The sequence below is a fragment of the Ahaetulla prasina genome, chromosome 4 (assembly GCF_028640845.1).
Source record: "Ahaetulla prasina isolate Xishuangbanna chromosome 4, ASM2864084v1, whole genome shotgun sequence".
In the NCBI taxonomy this organism is placed as follows: domain Eukaryota; kingdom Metazoa; phylum Chordata; class Lepidosauria; order Squamata; family Colubridae; genus Ahaetulla; species Ahaetulla prasina.
In genome coordinates, this window is record NC_080542.1 from 58,175,130 (window position 1) to 58,184,698 (window position 9,569).

The window sequence follows — 9,569 nt, forward strand, 5'->3', positions numbered from 1 at the left end:
TCCAGTAATTCACGTTATTCCTGTGGAATCAGTTCACCACCTCCCTTTAGTGCAGTGGTTCCCAACCTTTTGTTGGCCATGCCCCACCTAAGTATCTCTAAAATCCTGATGCCCCCCCCCCATGACATATAATTCTTACTATTCAAAAAGTGAACTCCTCATGTGGAGGAAGCCTAAAAGGCCATTAATTTGATTTAAACAAGGCCCCAAAGAAAACAGCATCCATGAAGGAGAGAGAGGAAAAAGAAGAAAGACAGTAGATGTACTGAGGAACTTTAAAAATAATACTATGAAGGGATATGAAAAAACATCAAAGTAAGTTTCAAAACATATAATAGAGAACTAAAATGCATAAATATAAAATAATTTTAATGGTGCAGAAAGAGGGAAATTTAAAAAACATTCTTAATTTATGAATAATAAGATTGTCATGAACGAAAGGGGGGTTGTAACCAGTGGTGGAATTCAAGTAATTTAACAACCGGTTTTCTGCCCTAATGATTTCTTCCAACAACCAGTTTGCCAAACTACTCAGAAAGTTAACAACCGGTTCTCCCGAAGTGGTACGAATTGGCTGAATCCCACCACTGGTTGTAACCTATGACCTCCCTACTCGCTCACTCGGTTTGAACCTGTAGCTTAGTGGGGAAATGCTTTGGCAGCTCAGTAGGTGGAGGTGAATCACACAGGCCTGGCAAGACCTACACATGTGTGGCCCAGCCCCAGATTGCTCTGAAAGGAAATGTCTTGTAAAACATGGCCTGGGAAAACACGGACTAAAAATAACCATAAATCTAACAATTTCTTACTTAAACTTGGGTCCTGGTTCTGTATCCTCACTGCTGGGCTTCCCCTAGTAGCCATCCTCTCTTTCTCCCCACAGAGCAGCTCTCCCTGCAACCACCCATTGCAAAGAGAGAGAGAGAGAGAGAGAGAGAGAGAGAGAGAGACTCTGCCAGTCTCATAATCCTTAGTGGGATTATGTCTTAGTCTGATTATCTGGCAGTTGCTCCCTCCTCCCCCCAGCTGGGATATCCTTTTCAGATCAGGCCCTAGAAAATGCACTTTAACAAAGACAACAATAGTTAAATGAAACACAGCTGTTTCATCACAAATATATATGAACAATTAGTGGGTTTTCAAAAATTCAGTTAATAGCTCATTTTCAAATTGCCCCCATTAAAAATCAAATTGCCCCACTGGGGGGTGTGGGCAGGGGTGAAATTAAAAAAAAATTCCCTAGCAATTCTGTGGCCGTGGCTTGTTGGGGGGAGGTCATATGACTGGGTGGGCGTGGCCAACTCGACATCACTCACATCAAGGAGCTCCTCACCAGCTCCTCTCCTCCGAGCCAGTCCTTGTTGCGAATGGTAGGAAAATGGGGAGGGGAATATTCCTGCCTACCATCCTTCCCTCAGTCTGTGCTGAGATTGAGGAATGGATGACAGGTAGGAAAATCCCCATCCCCATTTTCCTGCCTTTCACAAAAATGGTTCCATTCCAGCTGCTCCCCCTGCTCCGTTCGCTCCCTCCTGGGGACTACCTTAAAAGGGACAGGCTACAGCAACTCCATTGTGAATGGAGGGAGAAAAGTTAGCATTCTCTCTGCTGCATTTAACATTGAATTCTGTGGCAGAGAGAATGCTAACCTTTCTCCCTCCATTCAGAACGGAACCGCTGCTCCCTTTATGGTTCCCTCCTGGCCCCTTCCCTCCTGGGGACTACCTTAAACAGACAGGCTGCAGCAGCTCCGTTCTGATTGGAGGGAGAAAAGTTAGCATTCTCTCTCTGCATTTAACATTGAATTCTATGGAATATCGAGCAGCTGGAAGAGGTGACTAGCTACTGGCTGGGCATGGGTGGGGCCAAGGAGGGGTAATTATACCAGTTCGGCAAACTGATGCCCATAATTCCTAGCGGTTTTCCAGAACCGGTCCGAACCGATAGGATTTCACCCTTGGGTGTGGGCCCCACATTGGGAACCACTGCTTTCACTTTCCCGGCCACAGGTGCGTGGCTGGCCCTTAACACTTTCACTAGCCCCTGCTGGTTGGCAGGTTCCCTTCATACTTGCTACTTGTCTCTATCCTAACTTACTTTTCTACCATGCTAACCCTAGGGTTTGGTCATTCCTAGGATACAATGAAGTGAATAGTCTCTACACTTTGAGCTTCACTAGCTTAGTCAGGCAGGTCACTGGCACTCCACTTGTTATGGATCCATCCACTTGAGAAAATGCCATGGGCTACCTTAGCTTTCTCAGTCTTATCCCCAGCTTCTCTACTACCTGGAGACTAATTACACACCTTGTGCACCCTGAGTCCAATACGGCTGTAAGAACCCCCTTTACCCACAAGGAGGACACCACAATCTCCACCCTGGCCTTCATAGCAATGATGGTGCCTCTTACCATTGGGTAATCCTCTCTACTGCTGCCACTCTTGTAGAAGACTGGATCGCTTCTGGTGGCGGTCAGAGTTCCTTCCCCAATGGACTGGGGGGATAACTCTATGACCTGCTACCCCAACCGCATCTCCTTCTTCAACTCTGTGGGGGAAGTGAATGCTGGTCACGACGCAAGGCACTTGGCTGCTCAAAAGCCTTCCTTTCCACAAGCTGAAGCAAGATCCTGAGCTTTGGTGAGGTTTTCCTCCTGGTCAGGGGCACCCCCCCCCATTTCTTCTGGGTGCTGATATCTTTTCAGGCACTCAGCAAGGTCAGCTTTCTTGTGCTGTGTGCTTACAATACTCCATCAAGTCGATTTCCACTTAGTACCATGCCTGCAGATTCTGAGACACTTTGGAATTTGTGGTATAACTTCTTGTTTAATCATCAGGCTGGTCATCCCATCTCAGCAGCTGGCAACCCCAATTATGACTAGGGCTCAGAGGAAACTCAAATGTCAAATACTTATTCAGCACGCTAAAAGCAGTATCAGACCCACCAGACTGAGTGCATTTTTTGTGATGGTTTAGTGTGAGTAGGGGCCAAACTATATGACCTGGAGAGTCAGCGAACTATGGGCTTTTGAAAAAGACAACAGGATATTTTGGCTTCGTAAAAATCCTACATTTTGTAAAACACCAATTCTAGGGAACATTGAATATGTTATGAGGAAGATTAAACTGTATGGAGAAATGATGGGTTTAAGAATAAATAAATCACAGACAACACACTAAGAACATAAATGTGGAACATCAAAAGTAATTGGAATTTAAAACTGGTTTTAAAGATGTGAAAAAGGTATAGTACTTTGGGGTGACTCTTACTCAGGAAAATTCTAAGCTTAACAAAAATAATTATGGTAAAAAATGGAAAGAGATAAAATTGCATTGAAATAGATTGCAAAAATTAGATTCGTCATTAATGGGAAGAATTTCAGTAATTAAAATGAATGTACTATCTAGATTGTTATTTTTATTTCAGACTATATCAATATTGATCAAAGATTCCATTTCAAACAGTGGTAGAAATATATATCTAAATGTAATTGACAAAATAAAAAACCAAGAATTAAATATAAGCTGCTATAAGATTCTAAAGATAGAGGAGGTCTGGATTTGCTGGATCTTATGCTAGTTGTCTGGTATGATTAAAAGATTGGATAACTTTAAAAAAAATCAAGGCTGTTAAACCTAAAAGTTTTTGATTGAGATTGGGTGGCTTACTATATCTGTGATATGACAAAGTAAATGTTAATCCTGGTTTTAAGATTCATGCTATTAGATGATTGATTACATGTTGTTGATGGAACCATAAAAAAAGATTAGCTGATAAAGCGCCACTTAGGCTATCATCTTATGAAGGACTGCATAAAACAGAGATAATATCAGAATATAAATGGATGATATATCGAGACTAATTGATGTTGGAAAAAGAGGGATTTAAGATAAAGACATGAGAACAATTAGTAAGTGAAAGATTTGTTTGTGATTTGTTTAATTATTATAGCATTTTTGAAAATTTTAAATTTGTAAAGAAAATTGTTTTCACAGGAAGTAAACCCAAACTGGATGCTAATTTATGTTCAGGATTTGATTTCTAAAGTATATAAAATGTTACTCAAGATGAATCTAAAGTAGTGTCCCCCAAACTTTTGGGCACAAGGACTAATTCCAGAGATGGGCGAACCAGTAGTTAAGATTCTGCACAATTTGGTGAACTGGCAAACCCCACCACTCATTTTTCTGCCTGTTTTCCGGGCTGTTTTTTGCAAGTTTTTTTACCCATTTTGGGCCATTTTTTGAACCAAAAATGGCTCAAAAACAGCCTGAAAATGGCCTGAAAACAGCCCTAAAACAGCCTGAAAACAGCCCTGAAAATGGCCTCAAAACTGGCCTGAAAACAGCTTGAAAAACAGCATGAAAGCAACATGACCAGCTGGAAAATGACTTGAAAAATGGCCTAGAAAATGGTCTGAAAAACAGCCTGAAAACAACCTGAAAAACAGCCTGAGAACAGCCTGAAAAACAGCTTATTTTGGGGGCATTTTTGGGCTATTTGGGGGGTATTTGGGGGGCGATTTTCAGTCCAAAAACAGCTTGAAATTAGCCCCAAAATAGCCTGAAAAATGGCCTGAAAATGGCTTCAAAACATCCTGAAAATGGTAAAAAAAAAACAGGCCAAAAAACAGGCAGGGATGGGATCAGCCAGTGGTGGGATATATAACTGGCTGAATCCTACATCTGCCTTTTAGACAAGTGGCCGGGAGGCAAGGATGGGTGTGATGAGTGATGTCACCTACCCAGTCACATGATCAACTGGCCATGCCTACCCAGCCAGAGAACCAGTTAAGTTATTCAAGTTCCACCACTGACCAATTCTGTAGAGAAAGGTTTTTCTGCGGACAAGAGGGGGCATGGTTTTGCATGCTGCCTGCATCTTGCAAATGGGACTTCACTTGTTTGCACAGCCCAATTACTGAAATGTCATGGACTGGTGCCAGTCCATGGACCTGAGGTTGGGGACCCCTGATCTGGAAGATGAATATTTTAAAGAGTGTAGGTAAAATGGGCAATTTTTTTTGGGTATAATATAATGCTAGATAAATGGGAGAATATATGGCTGAATGGAGTAAAATTTAATTAAATTATAGTTTGAAAGGAAACTATTATAAAATGATGTATCATTAGTACTTGACTCCAGATAGACTAGCAAATATGTATAAAGGGATTTTTAGTAAGTGCTGGAAATGTACCCAAAATCCAGGTTCCTTTTATCATGTGTGCTGAACTTGCAAATATTTGAAAATGTATTGGCTAAACATAAAAATGACAATGCAAAATTATTTAAGATACAAATATTAGTGAAAAGTTTGAAAAACGTTTCTTTTAGGTCTGATGGACAAGCCAACTGATAAAAAAAATTAGAGTGCTATTCCTTCACATGGTGACAGCTGCAAGGATTGTTACTTGCCAAACACCTGAAAGAAAAATGGATGTCCACTATTGAAGAATGGATTTTGAAATTGATTGAATTAGCAGAGATGATGAAATTAACTGCTTTTATTAGAGATAATGGACTAGGCAGTTCTATAAGAGACTGGAAACCATTTTGGACTTTTTACACGCTAAATATAATAACAGATGGTTACAGAGGTATTTGAAGATTAGTGTAATGTTTAGCTTAACCTGTTGAGTACTTTTTCTTTTCTTTATATATATATATATATATATATATATATATATATATATATATATTTATATATATATATTTATATATATGTCATATACATGTAATTGTACATATACATCAGATCAGATCAGAGCAGCAAAAAGAAGCTACTCTGAAAAGCTAAAGAATCAATTTTCAGCAAATGAACCAGCAAACATGTGGAAAACTCTTAAAAATATCACCGGCTATGGCAAACCTCCTTCCCAGGCTGAAGGTAATCAACAACTGGCAGATGACCTGAATGAGTTTTACTGCAGGTTTGAAAGGAAACTACAGCCACCTATCTCCACAACCCCCATCTCAGACACACCAACAACAGCCAAGCCTCCTACAACTGACCCCATTTCATTGGGTTCACAACCCCTAGTGATCACAGAAAAGGAAGTGCAGGACCTATTTCACAGACAAAAGCCAGGAAAAGCTCCAGGCCCAGACAAGATAACTCCTTCTTGCTTAAAAGTCTGTGCTGGCCAATTGGTCCCATCTTCACCCATATTTTCAATAAATCACTAGAGATGTGCTATGTTCCTTCTTGCTTCAAACGCTCTACCATCATCCCAGTGCCAAGAAGCCCACCATCAAGGAACTGAATGACTACAGACCAGTTGCTCTAACATCTGTAGTCATGAAAACCTTTGAAAGGCTAATGCTTCCCTACCTGAAAACCACCACGGATCCGCTGTTAGACCCCTTGCAATTTGCATACCGAGCAAATAGACCAACAGATGATGCTGTTAATATGGCTCTGCACTACATCCTACAACATCTTGAGTCTCCAAAGACCTATGCAAGGGTCCTTTTGTAGACTTTAGTTCAGCATTCAATACCATCATTCCAGACATTCTTCTAACTAAGCTAAACCAGCTACAGGTACCGGAACAGACTTGTAAGTGGATCACAAGCTTCCTAACAAACAGGAAGGAGCAGGTGGAGCTAAGCAAGATCAAATCATATAACTGTACAATTAGCACAGGGCCCCCAAGGCTGTGTGCTCTCCCACTTCTCTTCTCTCTGTATACCAATGACTGCATCTCCAATGATCCATTTGTTAAGCTACTGAAGTTCGCAGATGACACAACAATGATTGGTCTCATTCGAGACAATGACGAATCCGCATATAGACGAGAGGTCGAACGACTAGCCTTGTGGTGCAACCAAAACAATCTGGAACTGAACACACTCAAAACCGTAGAAATGGTGGTAGACTTTAGGAAAAACCCTTCCATACTTCCACCTCTCACAATACTTGACAACACAGTATCAACAGTAGGAACCTTCAAATTTCTGGGTTCTATCATATCGCAAGATCTCAAATGGACAGCTAACATCAAAAACATCATTAAAAAAGGACAACAAAGAATGTTCTTTCTGCGCCAACTCAGTAAGCTCAAACTGCCCAAGGAGCTGCTGATCCAATTCTACAGAGGAATTATTGAGTCTGTCATTTGCACCTCTATAACTGTCTGGTTCGGTTCTGCAACCCAACAAGAAAAACACAGACTTCAGAGGATAATTAGAACTGCTGAAAAAATAATTGCTACCAACTTGCCTTCCATTGAGGACCTGTATACTGCACGAATCAAGAAGAGGGCCGTGAAAATATTTGCAGATCCCTCGCATCCTGGACATAAACTGTTTCAACTCCTACCCTCAAAACGACGCTATAGAGCACTGCACACCAGAACAACTAGACACAAGAACAGTTGTTTCCCGAAGGCCATCACTCTGCTAAACAAATAATTCCCTCAACATTGTCAGACTATTTACTGAATCTGCACTACTATTAATCGTTTCATAGTTCCCATCACCAATCTCTTTCCACTTATGACTGTATGACTATAACTTGTTGCTGGCAATCCTTATGATTTATATTGCTATATTGATCATCAATTGTGTTGTAAATGTTGTACCTTGATGAACGTATCTTTTCTTTTATGTACACTGAGAGCATATGCACCAAGACAAATTCCTTGTGTGTCCAATCACACTTGGCCAATAAAAATTCTATTCTATTCTATTCTACACATATGTAAAGGGTGAACAGAATTTACTGCTTTTTCTTCTTTCAGCCAGGATGGATCCTACATGTTAAATGTTAAATTTAATTGATCACTTTTTCCTCTTTTTTTGTACTCTTTTTTCTTTTTTGTTGTTAAAGTTGAATGTATGCTTTTGTTTTGTTTCTCTGTTTGTTTTCTGTTTTGTATTTTATTTTATATGATAAAACAGTTAATATTATAAATAATAAATAATATTAAAAAAAGAAAAATCATTAACTCAGTAATAGTCCAACTTGAACTGCCAAAAATTCTTGGGCGCATCTATCCGGTATTCTACTGTAGTTTGCTAAAATCAGCAACCAGTTGTCCCCTATAATAAACTTTTATTAGCCTAATTTCAAATTGCAAAATAGCCTGAAAGAAGAAATCCTCATGTATGATGTTTTAAAGAGGCGTTAAAAAAAAAAAGGAAAGCGGAAGAAATGTTGCCATTGCCTAAGTAGTTATAGGTGAAAACCTATCGTATTTCCGATTTTTCCTACAGCTACCAAAAATAGATTTGCCTCACCAAAAAGGACACACAAAAAAGGCATCAAAGTAACATCTACGGAAGCTCGTTTGCAAGGGAAGCATGCGCATTCATTCAAAAATGTGTCGGAGATTCGTTCGGTCCAACTCGGTTTTTCTTGTTATTGTCCACGTTGCTGTGTCATTGGTTTATTTTCTTTATTTTCTTGCTCGCTTTCAACTCTACCCGGTCTTCTTGATTGGTACTGCGGGCGACGAAGTTTTCTCAAGTCCGGGTCTTTCCTCATTTTTTTTGGTACTTCCATTGGCTGCCTCTACGCCGTTTCCTGGCTCCTCCTTTCAGCTCTCCACCTTCCGACGCCATGTATCACTCGCTGCCTCCTTTCCGCCGTTTTTATTGTGTGGCCCTCGCTGTCAAGTCTCAGTTCCGAAGTGTTCGTCTGCAGAGGTTTTGCTACAATCAGCCCCAGCAACGAGGAATGGTGAGCGCGTAATTCCTTGCGTCGGGGAAGGGGACGGAATAAATGCTGGAAGGTGACCTTGGACAGTCTCTGGGTGTCCCGGCTGCTAATATTAGGGGAGGAAAAGAGGGAAGACAGCGGGAATAGAAGGTGACTTGGACTCCTCCTTGACGAGATTCAATACTGCGGAGAAGGATGGGGAAATGACGCCATCAAGTTGAACGCCTCCCAAGTACACATGGTGGAAAGCCCTTATTGTTGAGGTGGTTTCTAAAATACGAATGTACAAATTATTTTATTTTGCATTCGATGCAAAATAAAAATCATGGACTTATAAAGTTCATGCCATTCTTATCAATACACTAATGCTAACAAAAAAATCCTTGTGACTATGCTATTGCTCATCTAATCAAAGAAAATGTATATGATGTCTTTCAGAATCAAACTTCAGACCTTTCAAAGTGGTATGGCTTATTTATACATGCCGTTTAAATGGCCTCCCATCTCAAACTAATGACTGGGTAGTGGGGATATTTTTTAATACACTTCGTTCACATCTTTTTGTTGTTAAAGTTGAATGTATGCTTTTGTTTTGTTTCTCTGTTTGTTTTCTGTTTTGTATTTTATTTTATATGATAAAACAGTTAATATTATAAATAATAAATAATATTAAAAAAAGAAAAATCATTAACTCAGTAATAGTCCAACTTGAACTGCCAAAAATTCTTGGGCGCATCTATCCGGTATTCTACTGTAGTTTGCTAAAATCAGCAACCAGTTGTCCCCTATAATAAACTTTTATTAGCCTAATTTCAAATTGCAAAATTGCCTGAAAGAAGAAATCCTCATGTATGATGTTTTAAAGAGGCGTTAAAAAAAAAAAAGGAAAGCGGAAGAAATGTTGCCA